The sequence below is a fragment of the Haliotis cracherodii genome, unplaced genomic scaffold, assembly GCF_022045235.1.
Source record: "Haliotis cracherodii isolate W230 unplaced genomic scaffold, xgHalCrac1.p SCAF_6, whole genome shotgun sequence".
NCBI lineage: Eukaryota > Metazoa > Mollusca > Gastropoda > Lepetellida > Haliotidae > Haliotis > Haliotis cracherodii.
In genome coordinates, this window is record NW_027266319.1 from 16496674 (window position 1) to 16518040 (window position 21367).

Here is a 21367-nt window from a genome sequence, read left to right on the forward strand (position 1 = left end):
TGTTTAACGCCGCACTCAGCAATATTCCGGCTATATGACGGCAGTCTGTGTATAATCGAGCCTGGACCTGAAAATGTAGTGATTGATAGCATGAGCATTGATCCCCGCAATGAGGATACGATAACACGCATCAACCTAAACAGCGAGCCTGACCCACTGATCCCGATAGTTGCCTCTTACGACAAGCATAGTTGCCTCTTACAGCACGCAGGGTTACTGAAGACCTCAAATAGCCCGGATGTTCACGGTTCTAATAATGCAATGGCTCGGTGAGGTACATGTACAGCCAGTCACAGGCTAGAGGGCGATCTGTGATATGTTTGCAGCGAATCGATACTTTGTATTTTCTCCTGTTGTGATTATTATCAAATATACTGTGACAAAGAAAGGGTGGTAAAGATTACATTAATTTCAGACTGGAGGCTAGTTATCCGGGACATTGACAGTGACATCTCCCTATACACACAGTGTTAACTTTTCGCATATTTCCGTTGTTGACAAAAGTGTTTTCATGCTGAAGCATGTCTGCAGGTTATTGTAACTGGGTTAACTGGATAGTGAAATTACTTAAACAGCATAATGCCAGTCATGCCTTGCTTGTCCTGCTTAGATTACACTGAGTCAAAGTACTAATGAGGCGGGCTTGGCCAACTTTCACAATCTACCAATGGGAAAGTAGGTCGTTAGCCTCAACATGACCCAATAAGGTCAGGCATCTTGACTGGGATGCCGCAGGTCCCTCGGTCGTGCAATCACCACCCCCCGGGACAAGAGTAAAAGGGCAGAGACGACCCAGGGACTTGAAGGAAATGGCAAAAGCCGAGCCTCAGTAGACGGTCCAAGCCTTTCAAGAGCTGTAACGAGGTCGCGCGGATGTGTTTGATCAGGCGATGGTTTGTGTGTGTGTACAGATGTCGGCCGCGGGGATCTGGAGCCCCTTGACCAAGTTTTTTCCCCGGCAATAGCTTCCGGTCAGTCTGACCAGTGATGCTGCAATCTGTTCTGAAAGGAATGGAGCGAAGGTCCTTTCCTGAACTCACAGTCTATGTCAATGGCCATCTTGTTCAATTCCGTAAACAACCACGTCTCCACAAGCACGGATGTATTCCGCCTACTCTGGTCATTCCGTCTACTCTGGTCATTCAGCCTACTCTTGTCATTCCGTCTACCCTGATTATTCCGTCTACTCTGATCATTCCGCCTTCTCTGGTCATTCCGTCTACTCTGGTCATTCCGCCTTCTCTGGTCATTCCGCCTACTCTGGTCATTCAGCCTACTCTTGTCATTCCGTCTACCCTGATTATTCCGTCTACTCTGATCATTCCGCCTTCTCTAGTCTTTCCGCCTTCTCTGATCATTCCGTCTACTCTGATCATTCCGGCTACTCTAGTCTTTCCGTCTACTCTGATCGTTCCGTCTACTCTGATCATTTCGCCTACTCTAGTCTTTCCGCCTTCTCTGATCATTCCGGCTACTCTGATCATTCCGGCTACTCTAGTCTTTCCGTCTACTCTGGTCATTCCGTCTACTCTGATCATTCTGACTGATGCCGATTTATAGTGCTATCACACTAAGATACCATGCCGCAGTTTAACATGATTACCTGGGTTCAAATCCCGGTTCACTCCGATTATGTTTCTAGGTTTGTCAGCACCATACCCGTGCTCGTGGGTTTCACTTGCATCACTTGAGGCTTTCCTCCCACATTAAGCTGACACGCCGTGATATAACTGGAATACCCAACTCACTCACGCTAACATGATTATTCCACTCAGACACAGTATACTGACTCCGAGCCGGCCAGTCCTTGTTTTAGCCCCTTAATGCCGAGCGCCAGACAGGGTAAGAACAAGTACCATTTTTTAACGTATTTTGGTATGACGCGCGGGGATCGAACCCCGGACCTTCCGTTCTGCGGGCGGACGCTCTACCTCTAGACCACGGAGGCAGTCCTGACACAATGTGACACAACAAAACAATATTTCATGGCTCTATTCTATCACCAAAACAATGTTGCAACTGTTCTACTCGATCATCAACAAAACGATGTGATGCATTGATACTCTGACACCAACCTAACCATATCTTACCATAGTGAGCGAGTGTCGGATGATATATGATTTTAATCAGTCATAAATGAAATATAGGCTCTTCATCATAAACTCGCATTCGTGCATGCTCAGAAAGCCGCATATGGGATACACTATATCATACGGAGGTGTTCGAACAATGCACATAAAAAACTGCCCTTCACAAAAGTACACGTGCTCAAGAAAAGCCATCAATCTGGTACTCAAATGTGTCATTTGAAACCCGTGATCCTCCCATGGTGTCCCCTTCTCATCATAATGATCCTGGTCGCTGTCGGACGTCATATGAATCTACAATGTTCATATGTGTTAATGGCATCCATTGTGCGTGCCACGGGCGTCCCATGATACCATATAAGGTTAATGTCAGGTCGAGCAAGCGGGTCACGAGATCAGGCTGGCACGTGCACGGCAGATATAGTTTCACTCACTAATGCTTTTACCAGCTGGAGGTCGGGGACATCGTCATAACGGTGATCCATGGTGTGTTTATATCGGTAGCTTGTCTTTGATGGAGCATCAACGAAGACAGCATAATCCATAGCCCTGAATAGCATTAGTGGAGACATCAAACACATAATTGGTGTAGTTTTCAACAAAACTGTTCAATACGACATTCAGTCCACATCACACTCACGGCTGCAGCATCCTCCAACAAAACACTTCATCTCCTTCTTGAACAGTTTATTAAAACTATATTAACAAATACCGTTAGCTTGTATCATGTTATTTACTCAACAAAACGGCCATATCCCAGAACCGACAATTAACATATCTGTGAATAACATCCAACAGCAGACACCATGTTTTGTAATGGATAAACACCAGACCACACCATGCTTTGTATTGGATAAAAAACACGCTGCACCATATTTTATCTTGGATAAACACCACATTACACCATGTTTTGTCATGAATAAACACCATATAACATCATGTTTTATCTTGGATAAACATCACACAACAGACACCATGTTTTGTCATGGATAAACACCACATAACATCCTGTTGTGTCATGAATAAACACCACATGGCACCATGTTTTGTCATGAATAAACACCACATAACACCATGTTTTGTCATGGATAAACACCCATTTACTGCATGTTTTGTCCTGGATAAACACCACATAGCACCATGTTTTGTCATGAATACACACCACATTACACCATACTGTATCTAGGATAAACATCACACAACAGAATGTGTCATGAATAAACACTAGACTACATCATGTTTTGTCATGGATAAACACCACATTACACCATGGTTTATCATGCGTAAACACCACATATATATTACACCATGTTTAATCATGCATAAACACCACATTACACCATTTTTTGTCATGAATAAACACCACATAACACCCTGTTTTGTCATGAGTAAACACCATATATATATTACACAATGTTTTATCTTGGATAAACACCACATTATACCCTGTTTTATCATGAATAAACACCACATTACACCATGTTGTATCTTGGATAAATACCACACTACTCCATATTTTATCTTGGATAAATACACTACTCCATGTTTTATCTTGGATAAATACACTACGCCATGTTTTATCTTGGATAAACACCACATTACACCATGTTTTGTCATAAATGAAAAACCACACTGCACCATATTTTACCCTTGGATAAACACCACATTACACCATGTTTTATCATGAATAAACACCACACTGCACCATATTTTACCCTTGGATAAACACCACATTACACCATGTTTTATCTTGGATAAATACCACACTACTACATGTTTATCTTGGATAAATACACTACGCCATGTTTTATCTTGGATAAACACCACATTACACCATGTTTTGTCATAAATAAACACCACACTGCACCATATTTTACCCTTGGATAAACACCACATTACACCATGTTTTATCTTGGATAAATACCACACTACTACATGTTTTATCTTGGATAAATACACTACGCCATGTTTTATCTTGGATAAACATTACATTACACCATGTTTTGTATTAGATAAACAACATACTACATCATGCTTTATCTTGGATACACACCACATTACACCATGTTTTGTCATGGATAAACACCAAACTACACCCTGTTTGCATGCTATTGTAACGGGTTCACGGGTTATTGATGTGTTTGAATATAACCATAACTATCTCACTTCAAGAGTGTTGCTGGTCAATCGAAACCCAGAGAATACTTAAAGTGTATTAGCTAAGGTACACAATGCCTTCAAGATAGGGCTGATTAAAATGCGTGTTTGGTGTTCATTTTGACACAGATATTACTTCTTAGAAGTAAATTTAGCCATCACACTATTATTTTTTGCAAAAAATAGTAATCTGAACTTACATCTGTGAATTGCCAGAATGCAGTAAATTAATCATCAAACATGTCGTGTTTTCGGTAAACTTTGCCTTTTATGAAATATATCGCCACGTGGCTTGCATAATTATGTATTATAGAAATGCATCCAAAACAACCAAGGTCAATATATATTCAATATTTAATTATCAGGTGTTGCCACGCGTTTGTGGCTTTCATTGTTTCTTTTGTTGTAGTGTATCCATTTATTTTTTCATAAAAAAATATGTTCTCGAGATTGAGGTCGATAACCTTTGTTAAAATCATGACGTGTTCTAAATTCAAAAACAGAACCAGGTCATTTGTGTTTGATAACAGAACCTAATTCTTTGTCTCGTGGCGGGAACTGGGCTTTGTTCGATGTGGCGAAAGTAGTCCCGGCATGGCGTTACCAGGGAAGCCTTCTTCGAGGGAAACTCCTTTGTGCCGAAACCGAACCTGGATCCAGGTCACTGGAGCATCCAGAATGCACATTGGGTTTTTCAGTGATCAAAGAGGAATGAAGTAATTTAACTCGTTTGGAAACCTCGTTGCTGGCTCATTTTACTCTCTCCAAAGCGGGAACTTTGTTAATACCGGAATGACAATCTAGGGCTGCAGATGTGGGCTCGATACCAGTTTTTTTTTAATATTGTTAATTTAAATGAGTTCTCACTTATGAGTCACTTGCATTGCTTTGGATGCCTCTATATCGCAATTTACCAGTTCCACAACAAAATTTGATCTTTACGACATACTAGTCCCTGTAGTAGATTAACGTGTAAGTCTCTAAGGGAACACTCGAGTGTTGAGGAACTCACAGCTGAGAATGGAATGAGGACAGGATGATGGAGCCGAGAATGGACTGGTGGGTGGAATGGAATCTGAGTTTTTTTTGTTTACTATATGGGTTCTGTAAATGACATTTATATATGGTATGGATTCCGTAATGGAATGTTAAATACTAATAATATTATCTTTTCTTATCTTATCTATCAAGCGATTTAAGGGGGACGATATTCACTCACTCTCTTGCAGGTGTATCAGTTCGGTGATATCACCCTCACCCTCACCCTCACACTCACCCTCACCCTCACACTCACCCTCACACTCACATTCACACTCACACTCACCCTCACCCTCACACACTCACACTCACCCTCACCCTCATCCCAAACCTACCTCCACACTCACCTCCACCCCCACACTCACCCCCGCCCTCACCCTCACCTCCACACTCAAACTCACCCCCACCTTCCCAAACACTCAGCTTCATCCTCACACTCACACACTCACACACTCACTCACTCACACACTTACATTCACACACGTTGCCACATGCACAGGCTTCGACATCGACGGCTTCACTACGTGGTGATAGAGTTCTGGGGACAAAGATTGAGATCTCCGACCATGTCACCGGAGAGCGTCTCTGTGAATAATAGTGTCTCATTTAACCGGACAATGACCTCTGTTCCCGCCATCTCCCGGGTTGTGCAGTGCGTGTTTCCGCATCAGAGAGCCCACACACGCTAATACTCGAAACGCCACGACAGGCATGTGTGGTGTTCTGCCACAGGGAACCGTTCAGCTTTGAGGCAATTGGAAGACGCCATCCGTAACTCTTCGCTCTTCATGAAATATCGCCTATTGTGCAACACTGGTGCGTCGACATCAAATTTACAAGGCTCTGTTTATGATGGAATGCTTAATCTTCTTGGGGTTGAGATGGGAAGGGGGTGGGGGGAGATGGGGGTTTAGACATGGGAATGGGGGGGGGTAGGGGGTTAAAGAGCTTTCCCGGTACATCATGTGTGTAAAAGAGTAAAGTTTCTCAAGTAGCTGTATGCGTGTATGTGTCGGCGCAGATGGACCAGGGGCCGAGTATTTTGAGATGTCTGAGACAACCCAAACACTGTCTAACATTCAAGTCAGAAGAATCCAAATATCACCTCTAGATCTCCCACGCGCGCCCTTCATTTCACGTGGCAGACGTTCAATGTCATTATAGTACAACTTTGAAGACGATACTGGTGTATGTGCATTATATATAGACGGAAGTCAGTGACAGAGAAGAACTGGGGTAAATGGCGGAGACAAAGGGTAGATGACAGGGTAGATGAGACGTAAGGGTAGATGGTAGAGAGAGGGTCGATAAAAGAACAGGGTAGATGGTAGAGAGAGGGTCGATAAAAGAACAGGGTAGATGGTAGAGAGAGGGTCGATAAAAGAACAGGGTAGATGGCAGAGAGAGGGTCGATGAAAGAACAGGGTAGATGGTAGAGAGAGGGTCGATGAAAGAACAGGGTAGATGGTAGAGAGAGGGTCGATGAAAGAACAGGGTAGATGGCAGAGAGAGGGTCGATGAAAGAACAGGGTAGATGGTAGAGAGAGGGTCGATGAAAGAACAGGGTAGATGGTAGAGAGAGGGTCGATGAAAGAACAGGGTACATGGCAGAGAGAGGGTCGATGAAAGGACAGGGTAGATGGTAGAGAGTGGGTCGATGAAAGAACAGGGTAGATGGCAGAGAGAGGGTCGATAAAAGAACAGGGTAGATGGTAGAGAGAGGGTCGATGAAAGAACAGGGTAGATGGTAGAGAGAGGGTCGATGAAAGAACAGGGTAGATGGTAGAGAGAGGGTCGATGAAAGAACAGGGTAGATGGTAGAGAGAGGGTCGATGAAAGAACAGGGTAGATGGCAGAGAGAGGGTCGATGAAAAAACAGGGTAGATGGTAGAAAGAGGGTCGATGAAAGAACAGGGTAGATGGTAGAGAGAGGGTCGATGAAAGAACAGGGTAGATGGTAGAGAGAGGGTCGATGAAAGAACAGGGTAGATGGTAGAGAGAGGGTCGATGAAAGAACAGGGTAGATGGTAGAGAGAGGGTCGATGAAAGAACAGGGTAGATGGTAGAGAGAGGGTCGATGAAAGAACAGAAGAACAGGGTAGATGGTAGAAAGAAGGTCGATGAAAGAACAGGGTAGATGGCAGAGAGAGGGTCGATGAAAGAACAGGGTAGATGAGAGGTAAGGGTAGATGGCAGAGAGAGGGTCGATGAAAGAACAGGGTAGATGCGAGGTGAGGGATCTATATAAAATATACAATCGCCTTTGTACAGTGTATGTCTGAGGAGGTGTATGTGGGGCACGTGTTAGTTGTCTGGGGGGTGGGGGATATGAGTAGGGAATGTGGGATAGGAATCAGTACCTCGTTGCCCTTGCCACACATGTTGGCGTTTCTAGAGCATTGCCCTGTTGGTCTAATGTCATGCCATGCATCTTACTATAGATAGACATACAGCCCCAGACCAACGTATGCTGTGTCGCCGCGCTCATATAAGCCCTGGTAATATAATATAAGATAAGATAAGAAACGTTCCATAACGGGACAGATGCAATTTTATTTAAAAGACAAAAAATTATGATTCATAGATACATATATACAGACACACAAAAATTACATTCCTGTAGACACAAAAACCAATCACTATTACATATTTGATGATATTATCATACATAAAATGCCAACGGTTGATTAAGATGAAGGGGTATTTATTGTTTGAAATGGTAGACATGGAAAAAAATGCAATTCATATTGATGGCTTCATTATTTGACAGAATGTAGTGCCATGATTTGTACAGTAAACTACGGTTATAACGAACGCGCTTATAACGAACTGACGGTTATAACGAACTAACTTTTTAGTCCCGACTATATGCTATAGTTATGCTGTATATATGCTTATAACGAATTACGGTTATAACAAACTAAAATTAGTAGTCCTTTGAGTTCGTTATAACCGTAGTTTACTTTATTCATGACTATGGACATTAACATTAACATTTAGTGTGGATAATTTTCCAAAGAGTATATTACTTTCCTGAACTTTTGACTTCTGACTTATAATGAGTGAGTGATTATGGTTTTACGCCGTTGTTAGCAATATTCCAGCAATATCACGGCGGGGGACACCAGAAATGGGCTTCACACATTGTACCCATGTCGGGAATCGAACCCGGGTCTTCCGCGTGACGAGCCAACCCTTTAACCACTAGGCTACCCGACCGCCCCTACTGACTTATATCTTCTGGCTATAATCAGTTTCTACACAAAGGGTTAGAAATATAAATTGTATGTGCACCAGTGCAAATTTAACTTCATGGGCACCGGTGTTTTATTTCCGTCATAAGGACGGAATTGTTGACGCCATTCGAATCTTATTGTGACATAAGGCCGGAATGACGTCACACTGAAAAGATTGTTGGCGTCATTCGTCAAATTGTGGTTTTCTAGCGGTGGTGATCAGAATGCCGATGTACTAAGCGATCTTAGCGCTAAGGTGATCGTTCCTCCTATATACCATAATCTTAGCGCTAAGTGTAAAGTCCGGGTTGTTTTGTCAGAGGAACCCAGTGCATTTGGGGAGCTCTGGCTCTGGAAAATACAAGAATTCTGACACTCGTTTCGTAAAATCAGTATGACACACATGCTTGTATAATTATCCCGAGTTATACAACATTGACTATATTTAGCCGCGTCCTCTGTATTATACAACCCTGATCATGGATATGCTTAGGTGCGTCTACACTCTGTATCACTGTAACGGCTGTACCCAAACTGTGACGATGCGAATGTCTGGTATGTTTCACGTAGACGCACGTACGGAGCGTGGCAGCAGCTGACTCGGACTGCTGGTCCACACTGGTATGTTCCAGTTGCAGCGGTTCTGACATTCTCGACATTCCCGGGCGGTAACTCCCGTCCACACCTCTACTACTGGAACACCTGGTTTTGAAAGCCTCGGAATCATTTCGGAAACAAGGGACCTACATGTCTAGGTGGCGCGTGTTATCCACGGATCTGCCCGACAAAGTCCCTCGGAAGAACAAGTGACATCGGCTGCCTCTACCCCTAGTCCTGCTCCACGACGGTGGAATTTATATTTTTTAGGTCTTGGGGTTTTTTTTACTAAAAGCCTTGGCAAGTCTAGCTTTCTTGATTCCACACAGCAGAAGAGAAAGGGTTCTTTCGAAGATTTTATTTATTTTAAAGACACGTTTTCATTGACTAAGCGTTATTCTATCTCTACCCCCTTAATATTTCAATATTCATGTACATTCTCTCATTCATGTACAACTATTACCTTCGGCTATTACATGTGAAGAATGACAGATTACTCACTGCCGCCTTCTATAGAGATAAAAAATTGAACTCATAGACCCTCAATAAATACTCAAAATAACATCTCTTCTTGAAAATTTAAGAAAACTGTGCAGTAAAAGTTCAGCTCCATAGTCCTTATTGAAACTGACAAAGCTCATCCACTAAACAACATATGCTCAGACACCTCGGGAAAATAGGAGACAAATTCGAAATTAAAGCATATCTGAAAGGAACCACTTCATTAGAACACCACAAAGCAGTTACAAACTATGCATCCAATATCACTTACAATACAACAATACAACTAAATCCACCAGCGCCTTTTGCGCTTCATTTACAAAATGTTCTTGCGAAGAAAGTCTGCATCTCCTCTCTACACCTTAATAACAGTAATATTTGTATTCCATTGTGTATATCAATGTTTATAACTTTCCGTTATAACTAGTCATGTTCATGCTTTACACTCTGCCCCCTGTGGGTGTTTATGTATAATAAATCTTCTTCTTACAGATGTACAGTATACTATGTGTATAAACCCACTAAATCTGGCCCCGTTCCTCCCCTACTCACCCTTCAATACACATGTACAGACAGCACCCCGTATAATACACCCCCACCCTACCAGGGACAGACCACCCCCTAACGCCACCCCCTACAAACATCCTACATCCTACCCTGTGCTACAGCCCGGCCCTGCAGAACCACCCTCCAGTCCCACTCCCACCCCCACCCCCACCCCCACCCGCACCCCTCCCGAACCTTCAGCACCTCTCCACCCCTTATACCACCCCTATTTCCAAACACACATCCCGAAACCCACTCAAAACGACCACCCGTCATGTTCGTTCCAGTCGGACGGCTAGCCCCGGTGTCTACCCTCCCACACTGTCCTCCCCCCAACCACAGCCTCAACCCACATTGCCCTCACCTCCAGCCACATCACCCTACACAGGTCACCACGTGGTCACGCGAAGGCGCGAATGGTCGACTGAACTTGCATGCTAGTCTTCATCTGGACATGTAATTTGATATTTCGACTTATACATCAGCTGATTATAAGAACACAGCATGCAGATATGGATATATCGAAACTATTCACTGCATTGCTAAGACAAGATGTCCCCAACATGGTTCTTGTACTAGACAAGGTCACGCTAAATGCCGCGACAAGATAGCATCTGTACTTTACCATATGGGCCTGGAATCTTCAGGTGAACGGCCGGCGAATGAGCTACAGCTCTACCGCGGTGAGAAGCACGGAGTTCAGCATACAGTAATGCCGTGCTATGTTGGTGTTGACATTCGGCTGTGTCACCGGCTATAACTTATGCAAAGCCTACTGTGTTGCTGACAACGGCTCTGTGACTCGTGATTTAGGGAGCCATCATTGTTCTAAATCACTTTTCACCACGAGCAAACTGCGTGTCAGCCAATGAATTCGCGTATGTGTATATAACATTTACAGGACACAAACTGACTAGATTGTGTCGTCCTCTCGGTGTGCCTGTTGGTGCGTGTGCGTGTCATTAAGACCTAAGGACAGAGGTCGTATATTTATATCTAAAACCTGCAATGAATCAAGTAACCTGAAACTGAACTGATTCAGCAACAGATGCATGCATTTGGCATCAATGGTTATCAAGCGTATTGCTTCATCACTCTATTTGATAGATATCTAAATAGAGTGAGTGAGTGTGTTGGGTGTAACGCCGCTTTTAACAGTATTCCAGTTATATCACGACGTGTCAGCTTAATGAGGGAGGAAAGCCCGAAATGATGCAGGTCTCAGACGTTTACCAGTTCGCTGAAACCCAAGAGCACGGGTATGGTGCTGACAAATCTAGAAACATAATCACGGCGAACCGGGATTCGAACCCACAATCATAGGTTTCTGGCGTGCCCAAGGGACGCAACTCTGCACAGCGAATCGCGGCGCCTTTGACGACTGGGCCACCCGTGCCCCCATCTGAATAGAAAGGGAGCGGTGGGACAGCCTAGAGGTTAAAGCGTTCGCTCGTCACGCCAAATCCCCGGTTTCGATTCCTCACATGGGTATAATGTGTGAGCCCATTTAAGGTGTCCCTCGCCGTGATATTGCTGGAATATTGCTAAAAGCGGCGTAAAACATCCACAGTTGACATCGACGCCATTATCTAGCGTAACAACCGCTTTTACACAGTTAACCGACCCGTGAAGATTCCGAGGTAGAATAGGTCTCCAGCAACCCATGCTTGCCGTAAAAGGCGTCTATGCTTGTCGTAAAAGGCGACTAACGGGATCGGGTGGTCAGGCTCGCTGATTTGGTTGATACATGTCATCGATCCAAATTGCGTGGATCAATGCTCATGATGTCGATCACTTAATTGTCTGGTCCAGACTCGATTATTTTACAGACCTCCGTCATATAGCTGGAATATTGCTGAGTGCGGCATTAAACAACAAACAAACAAACAAACAAACATAGTTAATCAACCGTTTAGGACATAATTTACCATTCGTTATCAATCAGAAAATATTTTAATAGCTGCACATGTAAATCACATCCCATAATGACAGCTTCCCCCTTTTACCTATAACAACTTCCTCAGCAATCTTGTGAACTTAAAACATGGCGGATGTGCTAGGTTGACCTTATATGGAATAAGGAAATGAGACGAACATTTAGGCAGCGAAATGGGTTTTTTATTATTCAATAAATTCTCACATTTCTTTCTAATGCTGTGTCGAATATTGCTATTTGTATCATCGAAGGTGGATTTTATCAAATTACAAGTATGTATTCCGCAGTCATAGTGCGGGACTGCTTGGGAAGCTGCTCTGGTTGGGGTTAACGTAGTACACACAAGTCAGAACTCAAGTTTTCCAGAATATATGGTTTAAATATAGTTTTATCTGATAAACGAAATCTGGATTGGTTAACTATTAAAAGAATTGTTACAAAAATAGCTCTCCGGGAACACAGATTACACCTATTGAATTTATATAATATGTATTTATATGTAATTGTAAGCTTGAGCTAGTAGCGTCCGAGCTGAAGGAATGTAGTATCACAATTTCAATATTTTATCCAAAATTGATTTATATTGTTAAAATCTTTCCAATCATTTGCTTTTGACAATAAAAGAATTTCCGTCACTTAATGAAGAGTTGCCTATAAAACTGTTTGAAGGTTATATCCATGGGTGTAAAAATACCTATTATTGCCAATATTTGCATAGTTTCTGCATGTAAATAGAAAATGTAAATAATCTTCCAAATGATACTTATATTTGAAGTCCGATCTGTCCGCAACACGCCCAAAGTTATTAGCGTTTAATTCGCTGCAGCCGAACCTTAGATGAGAATGTATATTTTGACAGCATGCTGATGCTGGGTCCACGCATATTTTTATCATCTAGACTGTTTTTTCATTAAATATGCTGATATTATGCAGCCATAGTGCAGGATTACTAGGGTATAAGCACTGAAGGAGAGTAATGTACTCCCATCGCCACCTGTACACACTGGCTAGAACTCACCTTCTCCAGAACATACAGGCTTAGCTGATGCGTGTGTGTGTTTCAGGTTGTGCATGAGTGCCTGACTCTGCATACGTGCGTGATTGTGAGTGTGCGTGTCTCATATTTATATCACTAGCTTTGCTAAAATATAGAACTCGTCGTTCTGGTGTATTATATTACAGATTTACCATTACCAAAGACCATATACCGAACCACGGACAACACATGGTCTCTGACAATACATACTTTTGAATCCTTCGTGGAAAGTTTAGAGTTATTGAATTAAGGTACGCCATTGTCTTTGCAAGAGTGTATTGTAGTACCATAATCATAACGTTATTTGTCACTTATATGGACCGAGGCGGCATTTTCACTATAATTACACTGCCCTTACAGTAACAAATAGACTATCGTATTTATATCATACTATGTTTACGATACCCGTGCCAAATTCCTATAACACCCTCGTTCTTTCTGAGAAAATACCAAATTCCTGCACTCTTCTCACTCTCGCTCAGAAAATAGAATTGTGACTCACATTTTCGTTTAATGGCTACCCCGATATAGCAGCTTCGGTCTACATACAACCCGTGTTATTTGTTTTGTTTGTGATTCACAAAATCCTGAAAATGACACACCAGGTGGAAATACACTGGTGGAGGCACGACCATGACTAGGTACTGCGTGGCGAGTTGGCAGAGACTGGAATATTGGTAGCAGTCCAACAGTGAGTAATACACCGCATGTGTGTCTACATGTACGCCGTGTTTATCTCGCTGAGTGATATCACTGCCCCGACCAAGAGTGATACTAGATGGATGACTAACAATTTCATAACAACATCCTCTGGTTCTGACTCAATTACCTGTGTCACAATCCTGTGACGTCACAGAGGACGGGACTATTTTCACTAACAAGACCATGTGACGTCACAATAATATCAGCGCTTTCCCACGATCTGAGACTGTATGAAAGCCCGTGACGTCACACCAATCGATTACTCGGAGTGCGCATCGGTTCCCTCAATACGAAGGTCGTCAAAAAAAAAGAACACGTTTTTCTGCCAATTTATTTCTTATCATTATAGTAATTGTGTCTGGCATGTCACACCAAGCCTGTCAGGCGTCCACCTGCTGTACGTGACCCCGTGGTGGTCAGCGAGTGACCAGTGATACACAGCATGATGCTATGTCCCCCGTCTGTCGCCAATACAGGGCTCTAGCTTGTTTCGCAAGGGGCGTTCTTGACCCTTCTGACACAAAATAGACTAACATCTAGTCTCTGAAATGAACATATATTGCAAAAACACAGTTTTTATATTTTAGTGCCACATGTGCTGAATTGGATATATTTGTTTCGGAGTCTGTATGACAGACTTGGCATAAATATGATGATCTTTAAGAATTATTGCCCCAATGATAACTATAATCTGTAACATACTATCTTGCTGAAAACATAATGGTCAAAAAGCGTTCATAGTATTGAAGAGGATCATATCTGTACAAGCATCACACTGACACAACTTGAATATCATGGAAGACAGTCGCCCAACCAATCCGTGATTATCTGTGGCCGTTTCTAGCTGGTGGCATTTCAATGAACTTGACAAGTGATGATGAATTTTGATATTAATATTATTACAGTTAGTCAAGTTAAAAATAAAACTGTACGTTGTCTGTTTTATATCATTTTATATCAATGCGGGGAAACGTCCGTGTGTGAATTTGTCCTGTGAGAAAATGTCCATGTGAGGAATTGTTCAAGTGGGGAATTGTCCTGTGGGGAATTATCCTGTGGGAAAATGTCAAAGTGGGGAATTTTTCGAGTGGGGAATTGTCCTGTGGGGAATTATCCTGTGGGAAAATGTCAAAGTGGGGAATTGTTCGAGTGGTGAATTGTCTTGTGCAAAAATGTCAGTGTGGGTAATTGTCCTGTTGGGAAATGTCAATATGGGGTATTGTTCGAGTGGGGAATTGTCCGTGTGGGGTATTATTCACGTGGGGAATTGTCCAGTTTGGAAACGTCAATGTGGGGTATTATTCGAATTGGGAATTGTCCTGTGGGGAAATGTGAGTGCGGGGAATTGTTCACGTTGGGAAATGTGAGTGCGGGGAATTGTTCACGTGGGGAAAGTCTACACTCATTAAATTTATAAACGTATGGAAACTCATGTTTAATTTGTCACATACTGAACGCTAAGTCTGAAATCAGAGAGTGTATACAAGATATATATAGAATCCCTGTAAACCTGCCACCATGATATACAAGCATTGTACAAGGGCCACATGTAAATCGGCCTATTGTTCATCAACGCGTAGGACGGAATATCAATCAAGTGGAAATAATCCTCACTTGCATGTGTGACATGCACATGTGTTTGCGTACAACTGTATTTAGAATCATTAATTATTTGGTCTGACAAAGAGAGGTTAATGACTTAGCTTGAACCGATATACAAAAGATATGGTCAACGCAGCATCCCGTGCAAGGAATAGTTCACACCACAGTCGCAGAATATTCACCATCAGCACGGCGGCCTGTAAATAATTGAGTCAAGGTCAGGAAGACAAAATAACATAAATCTGATATTATTTCTCCCACATATTCACAACTATTCATTGCCGCGGTTATATATTGTTCCCACTGTACTGTTCGTCCAGCGAGGTCCTGCAGCTCTACAATTCTATGTAATGACACTCACTCACTCACTCACCCACTCGTATCCAGACAGACAGACATTTTTTATTCGGTATAAGGCCACTCAAAATACATTAGCATAGCAGAGATGTAACCATTTGCACAATATAATACATAATACATACAGAAGTAGATGTTTATTTATATCAAGAACAATTTAAGGAACATTATTTGTGATTTAAACATATTTTATGCAATATTTCATAACCTTGTGATGAAGTCAAGTATATGATAGAGTGTATGGATGGGGTGGGAAATATTTATTTGTTTACCCATTAACTTATTTCTTGGAAGATCATAGAGTTCCAGACAAACACAATATGCAATTTATCTTCAATAAAATATTTTCCTTACTGAGATAGTATGAGTTTTTCTTCATATGGTGTAGACTGGCGTCTTCCTGTGTTTACTGCTATGTTAAAGATGCTGTAAGATAAGATAAGATAAGATAATATTTATTGCAGAATCGTTCCATTACGGGACAGATGCAATTTTAAAAGACAAGACATTATGATCCATATAAACATATATACAGACATACATAATTTACATTCCTGTAGACACAAACAAAATAATCAATATTATATATGTGATGATATTCTTTTTTATACATAAAATTGTCAACGGTTGATTATGGAGGGGTATTTATTGTTTGAAATTATAGATGTGGAAACAAATGCAGTTGATATTGACTGCTTCATTATTTGATAGGATGTATTGAAATAATTTATCTTCATGACTGTGGACATTTACATTTACATTTTGTCTAGATAATTTTTCAAAGAGTATATTTCTTTCTCGAGTGTGTTTAATACAGTGAAGTAAGTAATGTGTATCTGAAGCGTGATAACAGGTATTATACGAATACTTTCAAAACGACGTTGAACCCACTCACTCGTGCCGATACTGTCGTTACTGTTGAGGCAGTTATTCCATATTGTCATGGAGGGTGGGGATCATGGAGATCAATACTGCCCTACTATACCATGACATGACTGACAGGATGTTCAAAGCGTTAGCAACTATGCTTGTCGTAAGAGGCGACTAACGGGATCGGGTGGTCAGGCTCGTTGACATCGTTGATGCATGTCATCGTATCCTAATTGGGTAGATCGATGCTCATGATATCAATCACTGGATTGTCTGTCCCTACTCGATTATTTACAGACCGCCGTCATATAGCTTGAATATTGCTGAAAGCGGCGTTTAAAACAACAAATAACCAAACAAACAAACGGCGTTAACGCCAACTCACTCACTCCACATAATGTCACATTCCATCATGACCTGAGTCAGATACTCCTGGAGTCTGTACGTGCTCACATCTGGTAATATTAGCGTTTTATGTAATGGATATATACAAACAAGGAAGTGTGTTTATTAAACTTGTTGACAACAACACGGATTCACTTGTTTGTGTTGATAAAAACATTCCTGTATGTCTATCTTCAAGAGATTACATTCTACACTGTGGTTTGTGCATGCCTGGAAACCAACACCTGACGGTTCCGCCCCAGCCGAAACACTCCATTAAAGAATTATTCTAACCTTAGACATCACTTTATTCCGTGACCATATGTTTTCAAATTAAGGGCTCCAGCAGCTGTTCTGCTGGATGTGAACCCAAGAATTCAAAGCTATTAGTAGGGAGCGCGGGGGTCCATGCTGTTTTGAAGGGGATTTGAAATGAGTAGCTTTTGTTAACTCAATAAAGGAAATTAATCCTTTACCAGTATCAGGAAGTTGACGAATGTCTAGGTGTATAGTCTAGGTCGTTGTTAATGTGAATGGTACTCTTATCGCCACAGCGAGCATAACACCAAGAAATAGTTTTCTGTTACTGTCATAAACATTCAATCAAAATCGTAAGAATTACTTTCGTTCCAGTACATCAACAATATTCATATTAAATGGACACTGTAAAATTTACGTTTATGACTGTTTGGTTATTGGGACCTAAAGCCTCAAGAGCACGCACACGCACACGCACACACACACACACACACACACACACACGCACACCTCACAACGCCCCGTCTTTCGGAACCCATGGCGTCGGTTGCCATCTGTCAACATCACAACATTACATAACACTATGGCCGCGGGATATATTCAATTCGTCATCTGCAACAACAACGCATTGTTTGCTAGTGGATGGAGGTGTTGATGTCTGCCAGGCCTTGGCGTACACTAAGTGGTCAACCGGCTCTGACCGGACCGCCGCGACGTAGTAGCTATATTTAGTAACAGCCTTGGGGAGTATTGTTAGTTGACCTTTGCCCTTGGTAATTCCCAGATTCCAATGTTGATTATTGAAAATGTCGGCAGACTGGTACGCTCTCACTGGACCAAGTTCTCGCTGCCCAGAAAGACGTGTATGTAGAGTAGAGTTTCAAAACAGGATAGTGTCGTATCTGCATTCCCGTTCTCTGGGGAACGCACAAGAAGTGCACATGTTTACCAACAGACTAGTGATGTTAGCGATGCGTCCAAGGATGCCACTAGCGTTGTCAAGGCCACGCGGGAGGGTGATCAGAGTTCAATATGCACGCTCTGATACATAACATGACTATGTTCCCCCAACAAGTAATTCAGGGTGGGCGTAGCGTTGATAACGCAATTGGTTAAGTTAGGAAACATTCCGGGGGGTCCTAACCCATCCATGTTTAAAGGCAGTTGTGATCTGGCATGTGTAGAAATGGTTAGAGTGAAAACATGAGCTCTCACCCTCTACTACACCCGTACCTATATAGAATATGGAACACCCAAACATATTTTTTTTCTCGAAAGATTCCAGAACCTCCCTTGTTTTGCGAATGTATGTTGAGATGTGTAACTTACAATGAAGACACATACACATTGGTACACCTCACTCGAAATGGTGCAACTATATACCACCACTTATTGAGTTAACTGTGCAGAAATACCCACATGGTAAAAATAGGAAATCTATCTCACATATAGCCCACTTCAACCAAACCCATCCACCCACTTAAACCCACACAACTCCATTCAAGTAAAACCCCAATCCCACTACAACACACACAACTTCACACCAGTAAAACCCAACCACACTACAACACACACACACACACACACACACACACACACACAACTCCACTCCAGTAAAACCCAACCCGACTTCAACACACACAACTCCACTCCAGTAAAACCCAACCCCACTTCAACACACACAACTCTACTCCAGTAAAACCCAACCCCACTACAACACGCACACACACACACACCACACTACAACACACACACACACACACACAACTCCACTCCAGTAAAACCCAACCCGACTTCAACACACACAACTCCACTCCAGTAAAACCCAACCCCACTTCAACACACACAACTCCACACCAGTTAAACCCAACCCCACTACAACACACACACAACTCCACACCAGTGAAACCCCAACCCCACAACAACACACACAACCGAACCCACTACAACCCCAACCCCACTACAACACACACAACCGAACCCACTACAACCCCAACCCCACTACAACACACACAACCGAACCCACTACAACCCCAACCCCACTACAACCCCATAACATTCCTCCCTACTATAACCCACCCTACCCACCCTACTATTATCAAACCCACAACAAACCATACCACTTCAATTTAATCAACAATAACGCAAGGCGACAAAACATTTCCTTAACCATAAGAAAGTCCCTGGTATGTTACCAACTATGACATAATCATGTGTTTATGAATCACTATCAAAGAGTGATGTTACCAGGTGTTCGCGGAAAGGTGAACATAACCTGCCCCACCGGAGCCACCTGTCACAAACACATGCAAAGGCAAGTGAGTTCACCTGCCAAAACATGGCAACATATGTACTCGTCAAAATAGCGATCCAGCCCAAACCCACCGGACCATTTACCCTAATCCATGCCCGGCCCACCCAGCATAACTGTCGGTGAGAGCGAGGGGTGGGGTAGCGTTGTTATGTGTATGCGTGACTAAATGAGTTTTGAGTTGTGACCTTGAACAAATTACATCGGACTTAACAATCTGCGCCTTACATAACAACCTGTGTTATGTTTGCGTGTGGACGTGTTTACACCACGTGATCCCCAAGATCACATGACACCCCGTCGCTAATAGCAACGAGGAAACACGGTTTGCTTATCTGTGCGGAGTGTTTACAAGTTCTGTCAGAAACAGACGCATATTGACGAGATTCAACTGTTTGTACCCACCCTACGCACCTGACTTTTGCGCACTTGACAAACGTTATGTTCACTGACTATGTGAAATCATAAATATACTTGATTAGTCCTGTTATTTCTTCGTTACTTAAATACCTACAAGCATTGACTTGAAATCAATATCATTATATATCTTCCTGTCGGTCCTGTGGTGTCGTCTTCTGAAGATTGTTTTCTATCTGCACTGATTACGAATGTACAACCTTGACGATGGATGAAACATTATGTAGGGACTGGTAATTCACATAAGGGAGAGAGGGGTAGGGGGACAGTTGGTTCATGAAAACATGTTACATAAAATGGGGTGTAGTCTTAAGTCGGTGGAGTCACTGTCAGTGAGGGAATAGTCTTTAGTCGGCGGAGTCATTGTCAGTGAGGGGATAGTCTTTAGTCGGTGGAGTCATTGTCAGTGAAGGGATAGTCTTTAGTCGGTGGAGTCATTGTCAGTGAGGGGATAGTCTTAAGTCGGTGGAGTCATTGTAAGTGAGGGGATAGTCTTTAGTCGGTGGAGTCAGTGCAAGTGAGGGGATTGTCTTAAGTCGGTGGAGTCATTGTGAGTGAGGGGATAGTCTTTAGTCGGTGGAGTCAGTGTAAGTGAGGGGATAGTCTTTAGTCGTCGGAGTCATTGTAAGTGAGGGGATAGTCTTAAGTCGGTGGAGTCATTGTGAGTGAGGGGATAGTCTTAAGTCGGTGGAGTTATTGTCAGTGAGGGGATAGTCTTAAGTCGGTGGAGTCATTGTGAGTGAGGGGATAGTCTTAAGTCGGTGGAGTCAGTGTAAGTGAGGGGATAGTCTTTAGTTGGTGGAGTTATTGTCAGTGAGGGGATAGTCTTTAATCGATTGAGTCATTGTGAGTGAGTGGATAGTCTTAAGTCGGTGGAGTTATTGTGAGTGAGGGGATAGTCTTTAGTCGATTGAGTCATTGTGAGTGAAGGGATAGTCTTAAGTCGATTGAGTCATTGTGAGTGAGGGGATAGTCTTTAGTCGATGGAGTCAGTGTAAGTGAGGGGATAGTCTTTAGTCGGTGGAGTTATTGTGAGTGAAGGGGTAGTCTTAGTCGATTGGGTCATTGTGAGTGAGGGGGTAGTCTTTAGTCGGTGGAGTCAGTGTAAGTGAGGGGATAGTTTTAAGTCGGTGGAGTCAGTGTAAGTGAGGGGATAGTCTTTAGTCGATTGAGTCATTATGAGTGAGGGGATAGTCTTTAGTCGATGGAGTCATTATGAGTAAGGGGATAGTCTTTAGTCGGTGGAGTTATTGTGAGTGAGGGGATAGTCTTTAGTCGATTGAGTCATTATGAGTGAGGGGATAGTCTTTAGTCGGTGGAGTTATTGTGAGT